At 29.6% G+C, this 19,838-nt stretch overlaps 1 protein-coding gene across 14 annotated transcripts in view; it reads right to left on the reverse strand.

Annotated features, from left to right (window-relative positions):
* The window catches only part of Oamb (Octopamine receptor in mushroom bodies), a 144,331-nt gene that overhangs the window by 29,836 nt on the left and 94,657 nt on the right, over positions 1-19,838 (reverse strand). The window contains exon 1 of one of the 14 annotated variants that reach the window (XM_087414957.1): positions 17,669-18,499. The exons of the other annotated variants lie outside the window; for them this stretch is intronic. The gene's annotated coding sequence lies outside the window, so the exon portion shown is untranslated. Of the gene's footprint in view, positions 1-17,668; positions 18,500-19,838 lie in introns of those variants that run through there. 14 annotated transcript variants of the gene reach the window in all.

The raw sequence follows: 19,838 nt of genomic DNA on the forward strand, positions 1-19,838 counted from the left end.
TTCATCTATTTTTTACTAGAATTAATCCTACCAGATTATTTTTCTCAGTGTATGCGCTAGAACGATAGTTTAGAAGCTTAAGCAATTAATTTTATTTTACCTTCTAAGTTTTGTATTCTATCTATTCACTGATTAATATAGGTTTATGTATGGATTTTTTATAATTATTAATTTCATTTGTTATAATTATTAATTGTAGTTTCGTTATATTCAGTGACTATGTTAAGATTGTGTAAATTAATTGAAATTCCTTTTCACAACGTTTATTATTGTTATTTCTTGTATAAACCTACTTTTTATTCAGCTATTCGTGAATGACATTTGCTCATATTTTTTTAGTTGCATTTTAATTTGTAATAAAGCCTAATAATTTTCAAAAATTAGAAGAAAAAAATAGTTTTTTCTTAAACATTATATGTACATAAGTATATTCAACTCACTCTTCAAAAATAATGTAATAGAAATATAAATTCAACTGTATGTAAAATACTATAAGAAACAATAATAGTTGTTTAATTATGATACGCGGATTATCTGATATAAATTTTTTATTTAAACGCTGCAAAAGTGCCACAAGCATGCAGGCAAAGATATTTTTGTAATAGTTGCAAAGCTAAAACAAATCTCTCTGGATATGCCTTCAGCTTGGACCTTGGACCATTACAGAATAAATTCTCTCTCCTAGTGAATGCTGCTTATTTAATTTAAAGCGTAACTTCGGTGAAATGACGTAAAAGAAAAGACAACGAGGAAGAAGAAACCGGTGGCGTCTTAGCGAAAGTTTGTGTAGCCTAAATTGCGACTAAACAAGAATCTGAAAGGATTTACCTCGTCGAACGAGATCGTTAGTGTACGATGCTGCACAACTCCTACGCTAATATAAATGCAATTAACAGCATTTCTTGTAGTTCACAGTAAAAGGTAAAATTAAATTAATTAATTTATACAAGCATAATGTAACGTAAAAGCAAACACTGGAATTATTATATTAATGCAAAATGAATTATTTATAATATATTTTGATACATACGGCATACCTGCGGTCGTTTTGAAAAATTTCAAAAGAAAAATATATTTGTTTAGCAAATAGCTATTTAACAATTAGCCGAATTTTAATATTATTAAATATTAATATTATTAGTCTTGATAATTTTATAATATTTGGTCTTGATAATTTTATAAAAACAGTTTAATAAAAAATCAAATATTACATTCATAATTATTTTAGCGTGTTACCAACGGTTCGAATTAACAGAAAATGTACTCGACACAAATCGTAACATAATTCAAGCGACACCTCTATAATGCCAACCATGTATAATGCTGCAAAGACAATTAACGAACAATTTAATTGGTACGATTATTTCCATGACAATTATAATCCAGCGTTTTAATCCAGCTTAAAGTCACTGTGATTATTCATTGCACACGCAATTACGGTGATTCTGCATTACAGTAGACGATAACTTGCCGGGAGCTCGTTTCACCTCGCTCGTATAGCTCCCCTCGAATACAAGTGCGAAGTAGCACAAGTCAGGGAAGAGGTCGACGTTGATGTTATGACGCTTAGAGAAGCTAAGTTGGCTGGCAAGGCGGGTTAACGGGAAAAGCGATTGTCAGCTAACTTAAAGCTCTGGAAATGTTATTAACGGCACGCTCAATAGGCCTCTGGTTCGTTTGTTCTGTGAATTGTGAATTCATCAGAGCGCATCCAAGCGCATTGTCGTTCCATTCGAATCGATGCATGATCGATTAAACCTAATCAAGCGGCGATCAGCGACCATTTGAGGTCAGAAGATATATTCGCAAAACGTATAAATAATTATGTGTTACTTAAATATATATATATATATATATATATATATATATAGTACATCAGATAGAGAAAATATTAGAGAAACTTGAGAAATAAATCCGCATTAATTTAAAAATTTTAAATTCGTGGAGAATAAGCTAGTCTTGTTATCAGTTCGCGAAAGTTAATTAAAAAACCGTAATTGAATCGTGCAGAGAATAAAAAGTTTCGCATAAAATGCGATTATTAAAAGAAGCCAAGAATATTCCGTCATCCAAATTAATTGACGTGTTATTTTACTACGATTACCTTCATTAGATACATATCTCATTAGTCCTGTTCGGATATTGTAAATCCTATTCAAAGTTACAAATGATAAAAGAGAAAAATAAAAAAAAGATGACACATATTTTCTACATTTACATTGCGTGATAATGAAAACTGCAACCGAAATAGTAAGATTCAAATAATGGAATTCGAACGATTTTCAATTGCAATTAGCTGACGAGTGAAAGACAAATATCGTTAAAAGTTGCCGCTTATTTTGAATCATAACAAGGCGAGAAACAGCCTAAGAAAAAAATTATCAGATTTTGTAAGATGATTATTGAAATCGTGCAATAGCGGTTTCTGATAGAGGCGGTTGTGATGGACTAAATCAAAGTGCACGGAATGTAATTATGGTGCATCAAGGCATAATGATTTGTGTAGTGAGTAGCACATAATCACTGCACAATTGATAGGATAATTAATCCCAAGATCTAACTGAATATCATCGAATATCCATACAGAAAAAAACAATATTTTGCTAAAGTGTCTAAAAATTTAAGCAGATATAGCCTCGAAAATAATTTTGTTAAACCATCAAAATAATTATGTAAAAAATTGAAGCATGATGAGCAATGCTATAAAAAAAAATTTAACGTTCTAGCAATTGAAAATTTAAGATTGTTACATATTTATGTTAATATTTAATTTTAGATCTGTATTTAGCTAAATTTTTAGATATTTCAGAAAAATCGTTTTTTCCGCATGTTTGACAATTAAGTGATAAGCAGTTAATAATTATTTTATATTTTGTGCGAAGTGAAAAAAATCTCATTTTGATGTTAGAAAATTTATTTTCAAAGTTTCACTAAATAATTACGATGATTACGTAAAACGTTTGAGAAACTGTGATAAATTAATAATGCGCATCGTAACGTAGCGTTAATTTCATGGCAGTATAGCTTAAATCGTGGACGCGTCAACAAATGGTGTGCCCGGGAGTTTAATTAGTATACAAAGCGCGTAGTTAGAGAGAAGTTATTACTCTCGTTCTATAATGTCGTGGTATTATTATCATCTTTACGAATTTAGCGCTAAACTTTCGCCGTCCGATTTTCTCGCGAATATGTAGCGGAATATATCGTTCGCATAATTGTTATTGAACAAGTCGCATTATGTTGTAATAGGTGACATAGTTCAGTAATTAGAGTTTGCTCCATTTATAGACATTACCTTGTTGGCGAATTATTAAATGGCTTAGGAACAGGTCTGCTAAACTTCAGCGTCATTCGCCATATCGTAATATGCAAATGTAATTGGCGTATCCAATTTCGTTTCTTGGATAGCCACAGATAATTACCATTCGAATATTCTGAGTATGTGACACAATAATCAATTGCCTGTCAATTAGCTTGAAAATTAATACAGGAATTAATATATCCGGCATCTCAAGTTTATTTATTATTTTTCTCGCCACTTTATATAACAAGGTGTCGATATCATTTAAAATTATAATTTAGTATTATCCTAGTGAAAGAAAAAGAAAACCATAGGAGGAGATAAATTAAAAAACTAAATAACTTTAAATAAAACATTAATGTAGCATTAATTATATATGTAATAATTTAATGCTTAATAATTTTCAACATAAATTGATGAATAAATAATAAAAAAATATATAAAATATAGGATATATATTTATGACACATATAATTGTATATTATATTAGGTGTTGGAATTAATTCGTAGCGTTTTTAATGAAAGAATGTTATTTATTTCACATGAGCATTAAAAAATACATTAATGAAAGTACTTCCCATCACTTGTAAAACGCTACGAATTAATTCCAACACCTAATATAAAATATAGAATATATATTTATGACACATATAATTGTATATTATATATTATATAAACACGTAATTATTTTATGGTAAAATATGATATCATATTAAAATAATGTAATTTTACTAAATTTCCAATTATATAATAATAAAATAGTCAGTAATAAAAAGAAATCATAATAATAATTTTCCAAATGAAGGAATATCTCAAATATACCAAATAAAAAATAAAATTTAATAAACAATTTAAGAAAGAAACGTATCTAAAATCGATATTGCGAAAACTGTTCAGAAGAACACATCAATATTCTCCTTATCTGAAGTCTATTTTATTCCATTTTCTAACTTCATTCTCTAACTCCGTATATCGAATTATACCGCATGAGAAGTTCATCCTTCTCGAATTCCGGGTGCAAACTCTTTCACCCGATTCCACTTTCTGATCCGCGGCTAGCAAAGTTATTCTCGAAACTTCGTAGCAGGCGTATGGCGCTCTCTTTCGTTATCCATGATAATCAAGTCTATTAACGAGATTTCCGCGAGATCGGGAAATTGCGATTTTCGCGAAATCTATTTCATGCGTTGCGTTTTATCGCGGAAGTAATTCTAGCGAGAATTGCCAATCGCATAAAAATTCCCGAAATCGCTCTTTTCATATTTCTCTGCGGCAATCTTAGAATGTAAAAACTTTGCGAATAAAATCGTACTGCTAATATTAAATCTTTATAACATGTATACGAAACTTTAAGTTTGCGAATTGGATTCTCGTATTTATATTGTAAAAAGAATTGAGTAAAAAAAATATCGATAAATTACGTATATATTTATGTAATTTTATACATATATTGATAATTTCTTTCTTTTTCTTACACATAAATCATTCAAAAATTTAATTTCATTTGAAATAAATAAAATAAACAAACATTAAGATTGAAATTAAAGTAGATTTGACTTTTTCCTCACGATTTATATAAATTGTAGAACGATCTCTCTCTGAGAAGACATATATACGTGTATATGTGCTCTTAATTTACACAAACTTGCTTAATTTACGCAAACTTCCATCTATTATATATAAACGCATCCCGTTTCACTCTCCTGTCTGCCTCTACTTCGATCAACCAGAGGGTTTAAAGCATTTAATACCCTTCATGTTAGGCTGAAGATAATGAAGGATACATGCTACAACGGTACCTACATCCATCGTTATATACCACATCTATCACTTGTTGCGTTAATAAAATGTTTTTGGAAACATGAACTGGAAATTATGAAATTTACATAACAATATTGTTACAAGATTCATTTTAACAATAAGAATAAGATTCTTTCTTCGTTTATTTGTATAAAATGTTTCGTATTTCTTATTTTTGCTTTATCATGTAAATCTTTGATAAAATAATAATATATGTGTAATATATAAGAAAGGAAAAGAGAGAGAGAGATTTGTATTTTAAAAAATTATTTTTGTGTCTTAAAAAGTATGCTTTTTGTGATAAAATTAATTCGATAGAGGATAAAATAAAAATTAAAAAAAAATGATATATATAGGAAATATAAATGTAAATATTCAAAGAGACAGTAAAACGAGTGCATATCTGTCGATAAGAACCAGTCGATTGTTTACCACGGAAACGAATATTATTTTGTCATATCGTTATATTTGTAGTACCTTCTAGAATTTTCATAAATGTGTTTGTGTATACACAGCATAATCCTCGGATTTCGTCCCGTGACCTTTTCACGTTTCTGTACACCGGCAATAAATCTCTTCCCACATGATTCTTGACATTCTTCTTTATTCTTTGTTAACTTTATTATAAAACAAATTATAGGGGATTCAGTTTCCTTATCTTTGTATGGTTATACATTGACTATCTAAATTACTTGTTGGTTTAACCGCTTTTTAACATCTTTTTTTTCTAGATTTCCACTAGGATCATTTTATTGAAATGTTCTCCCTCTTTTTCTTCTCTTTCTCGCAAAGTAGAGTAGTTCTCTTTCAATTCCGAACAGATCCAGGATGCTTATAAGAATCATAGCCCGTCCACAACGAAGCCGATTCCGACTAAGTAGGTAAATGCAGATATAACCGGATGTACATATCTCCGAGCAAATGAGGTTGATGGTTTGAAACAAGATAAATACCTACGGCGCGAAACGATATTTAGCTTTACCCATAACTAGCTTCAAACCCCGTGATTTCTGCAAGTCTGTATTTTCTTCAATGATGCGCGATGGTGTAACTACATGACACAACGCAAGAGCATTTTCAGAAAACTTATTTACCTTATTTACCTTGTCGAATATTAATAACCGACTGCTTTATTAATATTATATATTTTTAATTAATAATTGTATATGAATATGTATATATATATATATATACATATATATATACATATATATATATACACATATATTATATATATTGGGTCATTTAAAAAGTATCCGCGATTTTTTCATTCAAAAATTGAACAAAAAACCGCGGATACTTTTTAAATGACCTAATACACACACACACACACACACACACACACACACAAAATTTTGTAAATTACAAAAATTTATGAAAAGTAAGCAAAAAAAATTAGGAGTTAAAGAGACGTATAGTTATATACCAGGTATTTAAAAAAAATTGTTCAGTATTTATACGCGTAGACGAGATACAGATTACTAAAGCCATCTATTGGAAAAATAATGGATTTCTTTTTACTACACCTAATATATATATATATATATATATATATATATATAAATATATAATACACATATATATGTAAATACACACACACACACACACACACATATACATATACATTTTACTGAATAAAAAAAACCTTAACGAACATAAGTCGAAAGTTTAATTGCTTCTGAGATATAAATTGCATTTTTATATGTTACCATCATAAATAACTTACTAGCTTCTATGTGTTGTATGCAATGTTAACCTCAGTATTTATAAATCGCGTTCTAAATGTTAATAAAATGTCGCATTCAATTTCTATACACACTTTAAGCATAACAGAAGATTTCATCGACAATCAGTCAGTTGTCATTAATCAGCGAAGTCTATATATTATGATGATTATGATGATTACATGATTATAAAGTATCGTGCTAAAAATGTCAAATTATTTTAATTAAGAAATAGCAGGTATGTGTTTTTTGTATGATAGTGTCAATGGAAATTATTCATGCCAGGAAGTCATTCATAATGCTAACATAGAAAAATATTTATGTCTCAGAAACGGTTAAGCTTTCAACCTATTTACGTACCTATTTTACCTATTTACGTACTTTATACACATTTCAGTGTATATAATATCAATATTACGTCATTTCTTTAACACAAATAAAATATTAAATAAAATATTAAATCTGATTAATAAAAATAATGTTATATTTTATAATATTATGTTTTTATAATAAAGAAAGGAGGAGAATTTAACGTCGTGCATTTTAAATTTTCATTTCCTAGAAAATTCTAACGAGATTTTACGTTTTCAGTATTTTAATCAGACGATAAGAGTCTGCAGAGAAAGATAGAATGAAAGTAAAAGAGAGATGAAAGGTTAGATTACAATATGGTAAGTGATTAAAAACAGCGAGTCACTGCGAGACTTTTAAAAAGAGGATAATAATGAAACATAAAAAGGTACCAATTTTCCATTAAGTGCCGTATCAATAACATCAGCATTAAAATAAAAAATAAATATCGTCCAAGAAATTATTCCATTCACATTTTACACTCTACATTATTTTCTCACATAATCAGCTACATTTATTCCTGTGCATATTTTCAATTCATTATCATAAAATAACCAAAGGATTTTATCGTAATTTATATCGTTCATATGGATATCAAGAATTACAATATTTTAATTCATTCGTCATTATTGTAAGATGATTATTATATAATAATTGCGCAAAATGTTCAAAAAGAAATATTAAGTGTGGACTTTGAAAACAGCTTGAAATAGCGTAACAATAAAGTAAAAGAATATGAATGTAATAAATTAAAAAAAAAATGCTTCGTTTCACATACAAATTTACTATTTCAATCTATATTCGCGAGAAATTTTCATAGTTTTTTTTGATAATATAGTTTAATTCTTCATGAAAAAGTAAGGAAACTTGAAAAAATGTTATAAGTAAATTTAATTTATAATTTAGATTGGTATATCTCAAAGATTCAAAACCTATTCAATATTCAGGTATAAAGTGAGACTATGCATTGTAATGCATCATGATTCATCGAGTTTCTCTTCCTCGCAGCAACGAATGGATAAATAACTTCCGCGATGGAGTTTCTCCACAAGAGATGACAATACATAGAATCACAGGCGATTTCTGGTAACAACCAACAATGAGAATTGTGAGTAGTTCAACATAGAAATCAGCCGCCTGCTGAAATGTGTATAATCCGGACTGTGATAATCATGATCTGCCCATGATCCATCCGCGCACGCCTGGTGATTTTTTCACAAACTTGGATGAGAGGACAGAGAGGAAAGTTTGACGATCAAATGTACGTATCGAGCAATGCGGAGCAGAATGGAATAGTGAGCGAATATCAGTAAGGCCCGAAGGCAACTACTAATCTACCTTCGGCAAACTAAGTTACCGATTTCCTCGAAAAGTAAGTAAAAGATAACGCCGCAGTCTAAGTTTTTACACTCATCATTAGGTTTCAGATTTTTCTTATCTCTAACCGCAACAATCTAACAGAAGTATTATGGATATACGTAATAAACTATAATTTACCTATGATAAACTCGTAAATATTTTTTTTAGGACAGAGCGTAAATAATCTTATACATTTATAGCATTATAAATGAGATTACTCTAAGAAATAAATTAGAAATAATTATCAATAATATGTCATGATTTTTAATGTAATTTATCTAATCAATTTTATTATATATTATACGTTATAGTTTTTAATAAGCACTAAAATTAATCATTTTTTCACAATTGTCGATATCTATTTGTCGCTTACATGGTATATTTAAAATGAATAGAGAAACAATATTGCAATTCTGTTATCTATTTGCCCCCTGAAAGTAAATTTATGGAAAAGTATTTTATTTTCAGTTATATAATACTTTTCTATAAATCTCTGTTTAAATTTTTTCTTTATGAAAATATCAATCTGATTTTACTGAAAAATCTAAAATATTTCTTCACGTATTTTCTCAACGTAAAATATATAATTCAACGCAATCTACATTCTAAATGAGACGTAACAAATTCTTTTTCTTTTCTTTTATGCACTTTTCAAATTATCTCTTAAAATTTTTATTGTAGATGATATCAAACAGTATTGACATATTATATTTTATATGTATAATATATACATATATATTTTATATATGCATATATAGACATCTTAAATACAAATATTTTTCTTTTATTGTCATACAAAACAAAAAACATTGCAGAGCTGAAAGAGACACTGATCGTAATATTTCATCTTTTTGTTTTTTTTCACAGTATTATTTAATAATACAAACGTCGCAATATTTAATTCCCTTTCCCGCTTTATTGCTGTCTACTTCAATTATCGTTCGTCGTAACTTATCGCGACTTCCGTTATTTCACTCATTTATCTTCGGTAAAAACGAGCATTTTTCCACAATGCATCAGCTGAACAAACATGTAAAATAATGAATTCGTCATGTCGAATTCTAGCTTTATCAACATAAACGAGGATACTCAATGATATATTTTAATTTTCTGTCACGAGAGAGAGAGAGAGAGAGAAAGAATCAATATTTACATTCCTTATTTTTTCTTAGGTTGATCCTTTCTTGCTTCCCTAGATTGTTTTTCCTTTATTATCTTGATGAAAATTCATTAAACAAATATTAATCGTCCGCAGTTAGTTTTTAAAATATCATTTTGCGCCGATGTATGAAGCAGAAGTCATTTCATTTTTTGAAGAACTTGAACGAATATTCAGTAGTATGATCATTACATTAGTCAGACAACTAATACAATCCAGTCATTATTTCCTTGTGTTTCAAAAAAGGTTTATATAATGATTTGTAATACATATTTTGCATATATGCCATTTTTTTCTTTTGGTAAAAGAATAAAAAAAAATCTTTCGTTAATGTATATAACTAAAAATTCAATACACTTTTTATAAAGAAATCAGCTTCTGTCAAATTGGCTGAATTTTTTATATGTGGTTGCTTTTATGATCAAAAGTCACAATATCATGACTTCAACTTTTACGGTAATTAATAATCTGGATTTAGTAATATGAGGACAATAAATATTTAACGAAATAAATACATTATGCTTATTATGATATTATTCATAACAAATAAAGATTTTAATATAATGTTTTTTTATTGCGATTTTTTAATGAAATTGCATATTCAAAGATTTATAAAGAACAGTTCTTGAAAAAAAAAAGAAAATATATTCAAAAAGAAAAAACAATATCCATTTTATTATACATTTCATATTTTCTCTCGCCACTATATATAATATAAAAATATCCCAGGTGATATCCCTGTTCCCGAGTTAATAATATGTCATCGTATATACGATACTGGTCGTGATATGACGTTAAAAGAGGTGTCACTAGAAAATTTAAAGAACTGTTCCAGAAATTTGAGAACGGCATCATTCAACGCGTTCCTTTCAACACACCTCCCCTACGCACACTACACGCATGTAATATGTAGCCTTTTTCGTCTCTCATCTCCAACAGAATTCCTTCCAACGTTCTAAAATGTTTACCGTATAATATTCTAAGGAAATAGATTGTCCCTGCGGTACTGGTAAATAAAATGGAAATGTGCGATCGCTTGTGCGTTCCTCATCGCTATCTGAGACAAGATTCAAAGAAAAGTTTCTCCACAATGCTGGCAGACGTGCATGTCTCAATTTCACCTTTCTCTCTCGTTCTGAATAAATAAAATACTTGGCCTCCGACGTGCTGAGAGAGTATCATGATATTAATATAATTTATGAAACTACTTAGTTATGACAGAAATGTCGCTACATTCCAGTAAACGAGGTGTTGCTGAATGAAATAAATGCATTTGAGAAAATTAAAGAAGATTACGCTCCTCACAGCGTCTTGCGCTGACAGATTTTACAAAGAAAAATATAACGACTGTACTTGTATAAAGAACTTAATGTTTATAAGTAAGAAATTACTATTGAGTAATTTTTTATTAATTTGCGCAGCGTTAAAATTACAAATAAAATCAAACTAATCTGATATTGGTTAACTTCTATCTAAAGCTGTTAAATCTGAGAAAATACGCTTTACAACTTAATTTTTATATAATTTTTACATAATTCCGATGATCATTTATACCACGTGGTAACTTCTACAGCTTTCAAAATTCTTTTCTCAAGTTTTAAAATATTAGTGAAGAAAATACGATAATATTAAGAAAAATCGAAACTTTGCTATAAACGTGCACTTTAAGAAAACGATCGTCTTAGTTGAACCCCACTGGCTATTTTAATGCCGCTATTCTCTCTCTTTTACGTCTGCATCTAACGCCCATTTCCGCTTGACGTCCCCTCAATCCTGCTTTGCATGTGCACTCCTTGTCCTTCCGCTTTGCACGTGGTCTTTCACCTGCCTATCAAATGAAGGAAATTGCGCACTGTGAGAAAATATTTGCTTCGCAACGTGATATATCCACGGAGATGCACTAGTCAAACGACAATAATTCACACTGGATACGCGAACGGGAAATTATCTTGTGTCATCCTGCTCGTCGTAATAACGTGGATTATAGTAATCCGAGGAAAGTGTCCAATCGCAGTTTTTCCTCGTTAACAAGATGCACGCGGACAGCTACGCGAAATTTTTTATCGGACATGCCTTTTCGTAACAAGTACATTATAAAAGATGTATTCGTAAAGAAAAAGAAAAGAAACAAGACTTAACACAGAACCGGAGATGCACTGAATCAAATGGGATATTTGTTTAATAAAAATTTAAAAAGAAATCGCTATTCTCTTCGTCACTTTAAAACTTTTAGCATCTCGAACGTCTTATTAATGAAGTTTTGAGAGTTAAATTTTTATTGAAGTAAAACGCGCGAAAAGAACGTGCGAAATTAAATTAAATGCTTGTTCTTTTCTAGATTATTCGTCAATACCGTTCAATATTAAATAAATCTGTAATGAAATCTTTATTGCAATTTTAATATATGCGTTAATTAGAAAGAATAACTTCCATTAAAAATATTATTATTGTTGTACAAAATAATTGAAAAATAATATTATACAAGATATACTTACGTAGGCGGAAAGATATACTTAAGTAGGAGAAAATATGAATTTCATTACATTGGAATTAAGACAATGGAATTTTACTCTACGTAAAAAATTACTTCTATTTTAATTTCAAGATTTACAGTCTTCTATATACATATTTTGGTACAACAAGTAATATTTGTTAAGGAAAGAAAATATGACGCTCTCTCTCTCTCTCTCTCTCTCTCTCTCTCTCTCTCTCTCTCTCTCTCTCTTTCGAGGAATGTTGTATAAAAAAATTCGCCTTTTTTTCTGTACAAAAGCATTCAATAAAGCTGAAATTGCCCCGTGTCGTGCAACTCGTAATCCTCATTTGTCTATCGTGTACACACAATCGCATTTCGGCGTCGATGATTTCATCAGTAAGGTTAATAAAGCAATGATGATGCTGCAGTAACTCCACAAATTAACAGATGGAATATTTTTGTGAAACGAAAAACACCGATCGATGAAGGCGTAGGTTTCAGAGAGTCATTGATAAGCTCTGCTTATTATTCCGCGGCTGTAACTTTAAGATCGGCATGAATAGAGGAACAAATCAGCGGAACAAATTTTCTATAAAGCTGGACTAACGAAATAATATCGGTTTCAAAATTTACCGAACGTACAAAGCATTAAGCAATGGATCTTATTATTCTTTATTAAAAAAGAATTGATATTAAAAAAAAAGAGGAGAGAGAGAGAAAGAGAGAGAGAAGCTAGAAATCATCATTCATTTAGCACCCTAGGAATAAATGTCCTTGAAGCGCTTTTAAAAACAAAAAATATAGAAAAACATATTAAAATAAATTTTTGCAAAATTATCAAATGCCAAAGAATCTACAAAGGAACATTAAGAAATTACATTATAAAAAAAGTTATAAAAAAACCATTATAAAATAAAAACCATTCAGTAAACAATATTGATAATTAAATGATATGCTTAACGCTTTTGATCAATAACTGGAGAAACAGATAAGATAACCATAGAGTTTACGTTTAAAGATGAAGAGAGAGGATTCGTTTTAAATGTCAGAGAGAATTTTGTTCCAGAAAATTCCACAGCGACGCATTTAAAGAATTTTTTGAAGAATTCGGTATGAAAGAGGTAGAATTATTCATGATAAAATTGTGTACAAAATTAAAAAGCTTTAATGTTTATGAAATAAAAGTAATACAAAAATTTTACCTCAAGAATTTCTTTTAATTAGAAAATTTTACAAGATGGAAAGTTTGCTTTAAAGTTTTAATAGTTCTAATTAAAAAAAATTAATGTAATTAGAAATGTATTAAATTACATGTAGTAGAAATAACATCGCGTTTTGTAATGTTTTAAAATTATTATGTTTTTGTACTCTAATTTGCTTTACAAAAATATAAAAACATAAATATACACTGTTCGTCTTTATGTGTCGTTTTATTTGTAATCACAGTATTTTAGGCTTATTATGAAATATATATATATCGCGAATTTTTAACCAGCTTTAAATTTTTATTTTTTCTATGTACGAATGTATGATGGCAATTTTAATATTTTTATTCTATATATCGATGAGGTAAACACTTAATCTTCTGTTAAAGATTACAAAACTTTTAAAAAAATTTAAATTGCAAATATTATTTTTTTGAAATATTCATATAACACTTTCTTTATAAAATAAACTTTTTATTTTGTGATATAATATATGCAAAGGAAAGATGGATTAAAAGCCCGATAAACAAAAACATAGAAGTATCTCGAGGTCGTAGAAACTTGGTGTCAATTAAGACTTATATTGGTTGGTGATCGATAACGAAGGTAATCACCAAGGATAAGAATTCAACATTATGCAGAATTTAAATAAATTTTATTGTACGCGCAAACAATTATATCGGTCGACGTAATTAAATTAATAGCAAAAATCATTTAAATTAGCTATGCAAAGCTTTACTAATCGATTTTAATCTTTTACATTAGATCAATAAAAGTGGCACATGCAATCAATCAAATTACTAATTTACATTAACTTCCTGGCAGTAATATGAATTATCTGATTTTGCTTTACAACTGTAGTAAAGCTTCAATAACTGCGTCAGCAGCGTACGATAAATAAACTTTATTTCCGACTTCAGACAACAAAATGTATCTCCGATAAACGGATAATCTCTATTCAACTAACAAATTGTGAATGGAATTTATTAATTACATCGGTAATTGCCTATTTGTCATAAGATGATAATAAAATATCAATTTCTCTGAAAATTGAAAAATATTCCGATTGACAAATTGTGAATAATCAAATCTATATATTATGGACAATCAATTAGATAAAATAAATGTTTAAGTTAATTAATTAATACATGTGGCAGATAGTCATTGCATGCACAAACAATTAATAATGTATAGCATTATATATCCATTCTGTCGCGCTTTATCATTAATCTTTTTAATCTTTAATCCTTATTACAATATAGGGCCTTTATTCTGTAATTCTTAACGATAGTAACGATTGTCATTGCAGAGCTTTTTTAAAATGTTAAAATCTGTGCAATAACAATATCGTTACTGTCATTAAAAGTTAGAGAAAATAAAATAACAAAGTTACAAAATTAAGTGACAAAAAGAGTATAAGAGAAATAGACAACGCAGTGCATGTGGTGAAGTACCAACAAAACTGCTGTTACAAAGTCTACTAGTAGACAGAATTGGATATAAAAAGTGAGCAGAGCAAGAAGCAAGACATTACACGTAAGCATACGCACTCTCTAAATTCTTTGAAGTAAGATTTCATTTTTTAAATTTCATTCTAAAGAATTTAGAGAATGCGTGTGCTTATGTTAATGTCTTTGCTCTTGGTCTGTTCACTGTTGGCGAGCAAGATTGCATGGCAGTATTTCCATTTTTTTGAAGTGGAGTGAGATTTCATTTTTTTGGAGCAAGATTCATTTCAAAAAATTTAGAGAGTTACAATATACAAAAATTTACACATAATACATCAAATAATCGTAAGCCCTATCATGAATCAGTTTACCGCATCGCACAGAGAATAATATTTCTTCTCCTCGTTTGAGATCACTTGAATTTCCTCCAGCGAATTAACGCGGCAGCATTTAGCGTACCATTCGGAAATTCATCGATATTCACGATGATTGTTGTAGTTCGTCATTTGATACAGTCACGCAAAATAGACATCGAGATATTACCGCGCCCTAAATAACGAATGAATAAACGAGAAAAAATCGCGCCTACGTTCGCGCTCATTAATCATTCTTGACATTCGTAGTGAGATTCTTCCCTTTTTTTTATCGCACTTTGGTTAGAGAACAGTTTCCACTTGTTTTTCCAGTATAAAGACCAGCACGGCTACTCCGATTGTACTCCCCCGAGTTTGTTTTGACCGACGCAATAAAACCGCGAGCTACTTTACAGAAACTTTACAGAACGAGGAAAATAGATTCGGGGAAAACGCGCGAGTGTTTCCCGACACCAATTTAAGATAGTCTTTACTTTGCGGAGCGAACGCATGAAGTTTTTCGCTCAGTTCATGATTAAACTTTAGATATTTCTCGAATTTATCAGGCAGCACGACTGCCAGCAAACCTTACGAAATATATGCAATATATCTTCAATCCTCCAACCTCTGCCAAGCAAATTACGTTTTTGTTTGACAAAACTACATTAAAAATTCTTGATACCGTGCAATCATTTTTCACTTCACGACATTGAATAAACACAGATATATTTCTTAACGTAAGTTATTTTAATAGTCCTTTATGCTTTAGTACATACTTTTCCTGCGTTTCCTGTCGCGCATAGTAATTTTATCCGTATTTAGTCAGAGATTAAATTACGAAGAATTACAATTCCAAGAAGAATAAAAAGTATTCAGAACAGATGTCATCGTTGTATTCTATGATTGTAATTACGTTTGTCCTGAGTTGTTTCCCAACTGGTGCAATAAAGTCTGATTCGTGTTTTGTAAGAAGATACGAGTGGCAAATAAATTCGCACCCTCTGATTTGCTATGTCAATTTTCTAATTCGGCAAAACCGCGGAAGTTAAAACGCTATTAATTATCAAATTAAAGTAAAACAAGTAAAATTAAACAATAATGTAGAAACAGTGTAATTGACTTTTTCATTTTATAAGCGCTATGGATTTGAAAAATGTATATAGAAAAAAATATATAACACATTTTGTTTCAATTAATTATACGTGAAAATTAAGTATTCTTCAACGTTTTCAACAAATAACAAAACTTGCACCGGTTGTTTTTTAGTAGCAGTTATTTCTGATACTATTAAAAAACGAGGTACTCACACAACATTTCATCGCCGTCCCACGACGGGAGTTACCATAGTCTACAAATAGTCCGCAGTCATCATAATAAGACTGCGTTTGAGTTTTCAAGGAGATAAATTCAAGAAGCGTAGAAACACAAAGTTTTTTTACTGTGATGCGCAACTCATACAAACAATATTATGATTAAATTCTCTTTACTATGTTAAAATAGAACTCAAACGTACAATGTAATATTTAATTTTAGTCGTATTTCATATTTTAAAAAGAAAAAGAAAAGAGAGAGAAACAAAAGAAAAGAGAAAGAGATTTACTTGGCAAGAAAGCCTAAATAATAAATTTCCACATAAATGTCAATTTTATCATATTATTTACATAATCAAATTCGAAGATATTATAATACAAATCTTTTTAATATGAATCTAAAGTGGAATCTGTGCGAAAATTGCAATTTATCATGCATATTAAATTTATGTTCATGCTAAAATCATTCTCGGATTAAATAAAATGTTCAGTCGTGGACAATTTGTATTAAAAAATGTTGGAAAATTTATGTTAAATTTAACAAATTTCACGTGTCCCAAACAGTTCACTCAAATTTTTTGTGTTAATTTAACACAAGATGAATATGTTAAAAAATAATATAAATAATGTAAAAAAGAAATAAACATAAAAAAAGGTAATACTGACACAGTTTATAATCAAACTGTGGAAGCGTACTTTTTCAGTAAAATTAATATTTATGACATTTTAAAGTCACACGCATTCGCACGCATTTTATCTATTTATCTTACAATTTACGTTTTTAACCACATTATTTTTATGTTGTTTACTCATAAACTGTTATTTTGACACTAAGAAATATTGCATATCAATTTAACACAAAATATGAAAATAATATAAAAATAAATGAAAATAATATAAAATATGAAAATAATACATTATATCAATAATTACATTATATCAAATTAGCTCTCAAATATATGTTAAAAATTTAATACAAAATTTTAACAAAAATTTGAGATTTTTTTAACACTATCAAACTATTTTCAACACAAATACAAAATGTTCTTTACTGTAACGAAAATCAGCTGTGAAGATTGAGGTCGTAAAAGATATCTAGAAAAGAATGAAACGACCGAAGAAAGTAGTCAGTGATCAACATGGTCAGACGTCATTCGCGTTTATTCGCTGTTTTTTACTTACTTAACGCCACTGCATCTCTCGACATCCTCTTGACCATTTCATTCTGCAGTAATCTGAGACTATTTAAACCAACCGACTTTAATAACACTTGCTTCACTCCAAAATTTATCGCATCAAATTTTTTTCGCTTAAATCTCTACGATCTAAAATCGATATCGTCTCCTTCGCTATTTCTGCCTTTTTTTTTACTTCGGCGTTGAGTCTTGCATTATTTGCTTTTTCATCGGCGATCTCTCGCGATTCAGAAATCCTTTTTCGAGATTTGGGGTACATTACATACACGCGGGGCACGAAAAACGCGTTGGTACGTTCGCGGGGCACGAAAAACTAATTTAAAGATCGAGCGCTCATGTCAAGTGCGGCGTTTAAAAGTTCGCGTCGAAAAGGAGAAAGAAAAACACTAAAAAGGAGGGAAAAAAAGAGACAGAGAGAAAGAGGGAGAGAAGAAGAAACCCGGCGAAGTCCCGAGGGACGATCGAGAGGAACGAGAGAGAATCGTCCCGGACGCGTCGCGAGTGACGAGCGCACTGAGGATCCGGGCGTCCCGTGCGATTTCAGCCGCATGCGCGATGCAGGACGCAGGCACGTCGCCGGCTCCCGAGTATGTCCTGCTCTGTCCCGCCAGCGCGAATCCCTCATCTTCGCAGATCGTCAGATCTCAGGATGGGCATGAGAAACGCGTGGACGTACATATGTCCTTGGAGGATTCTACACTCGACACAAAACGCGGAAGAATAAATCAAGCCAATGGCCAGGAAAAGGGAAGCCAGGAACGAGTCTCGAGAATGATATGATTAAGAGCTTTATTCTGATATCATATCAAATAAATATAAACTGTCAATAATATTGAGACCTGTCGCCTGAGAGATCTGTATAGACTTTTATGTAGATATTAAATATATTATATTATATTTAACAGATATATGTCAATCGGAAAATAGATTGTAGAATATTCTTTCCCCTTCTATTTCACTTTCTTAACTTACATTTGTACTTGTTCTTATTGTTGTTTTAATTTTTTAAACATAATGATCTCCTTCTGGTGGCGATGAATAATTTTTCCAATTTTAATATGAATTGTATATTTATTGCAATTGGGAAACTTTTATACAACATATACTCATACATGATCTAAGGTCATATACGACTAAAAATTAAATGTGTTAGACTAATTCATAAATTATATAATATTTTCAGTTTTTAAACAACCAACGTCTATCGACCTGTGCAAGTCGATACGACAACTTAATGACTTATACAGTTGCAATGAAGTACTTTTTGATTTGTCAAGATATATCTATCTATAATTATTGAAAGAATTAACATGGTGTGAATACTTTGAAGATTGAAGATTTTGTATAATTGTTAAATTGCGGATTAATATTGTACGACACTGAAGATGATTCGATGAAACGTTTGTATTTAACATGTATTAGATTTTAATGATTTTTAATTGTTAATACCCATAATTGGTAATTACCATCCTGTTGCAACTCGTAGCCTTTTATTACAAAAAAATTATTTATTTTATATGTCCCTTTTATATACTTATATTACAATAATCAGAAAAAGATTTCAGAAACGCTATAATTGTCTTCTGTTTATGATAATAAATAATTTTGATGTCCATTGCTGGACACGCCCTTCCCTTAATTTTTACAGAATGGAAAGCTACTGTAATAACAATGTCATATTTTGAACAATGTTATATTTTGAAACAATGAAATAATGAAAAATAATAATAAATCTTATTAAAAAATTAAACAATTAAAAAAATTGTAAAATTTTAAAAATTAACGCCCTCTAAGATTAATGCATTCTTTTATAGCATTTATATGTATTATACATTTTTTTATTACATAAAAACTCTTTTATTACATAAAACGCTCTACATATAAAAGGATTCGCTGAAATACCTCAAAATCCTTAAGTTTAAGACAAAAATGTTTCAGATAAAAGTAGAACAAGAGACATACTTGGTCACGTTGTTTTTTTTCCCAGATGTTCATAAGACACCTTATGTATAATATATGTATGTATTATATATGTGTATATATGTTTATATATAATCACTTTATATATATATATATATAAAGTCACTTTATATATATATATATATATATATATATATATATAAAATGAGGATTATTAGAATTCACTGCACGGACTC

Source organism: Acromyrmex echinatior, chromosome 1 (assembly GCF_024713525.1).
Source record: "Acromyrmex echinatior isolate Ae372 chromosome 1, ASM2471352v2, whole genome shotgun sequence".
NCBI classification, from domain to species: domain Eukaryota; kingdom Metazoa; phylum Arthropoda; class Insecta; order Hymenoptera; family Formicidae; genus Acromyrmex; species Acromyrmex echinatior.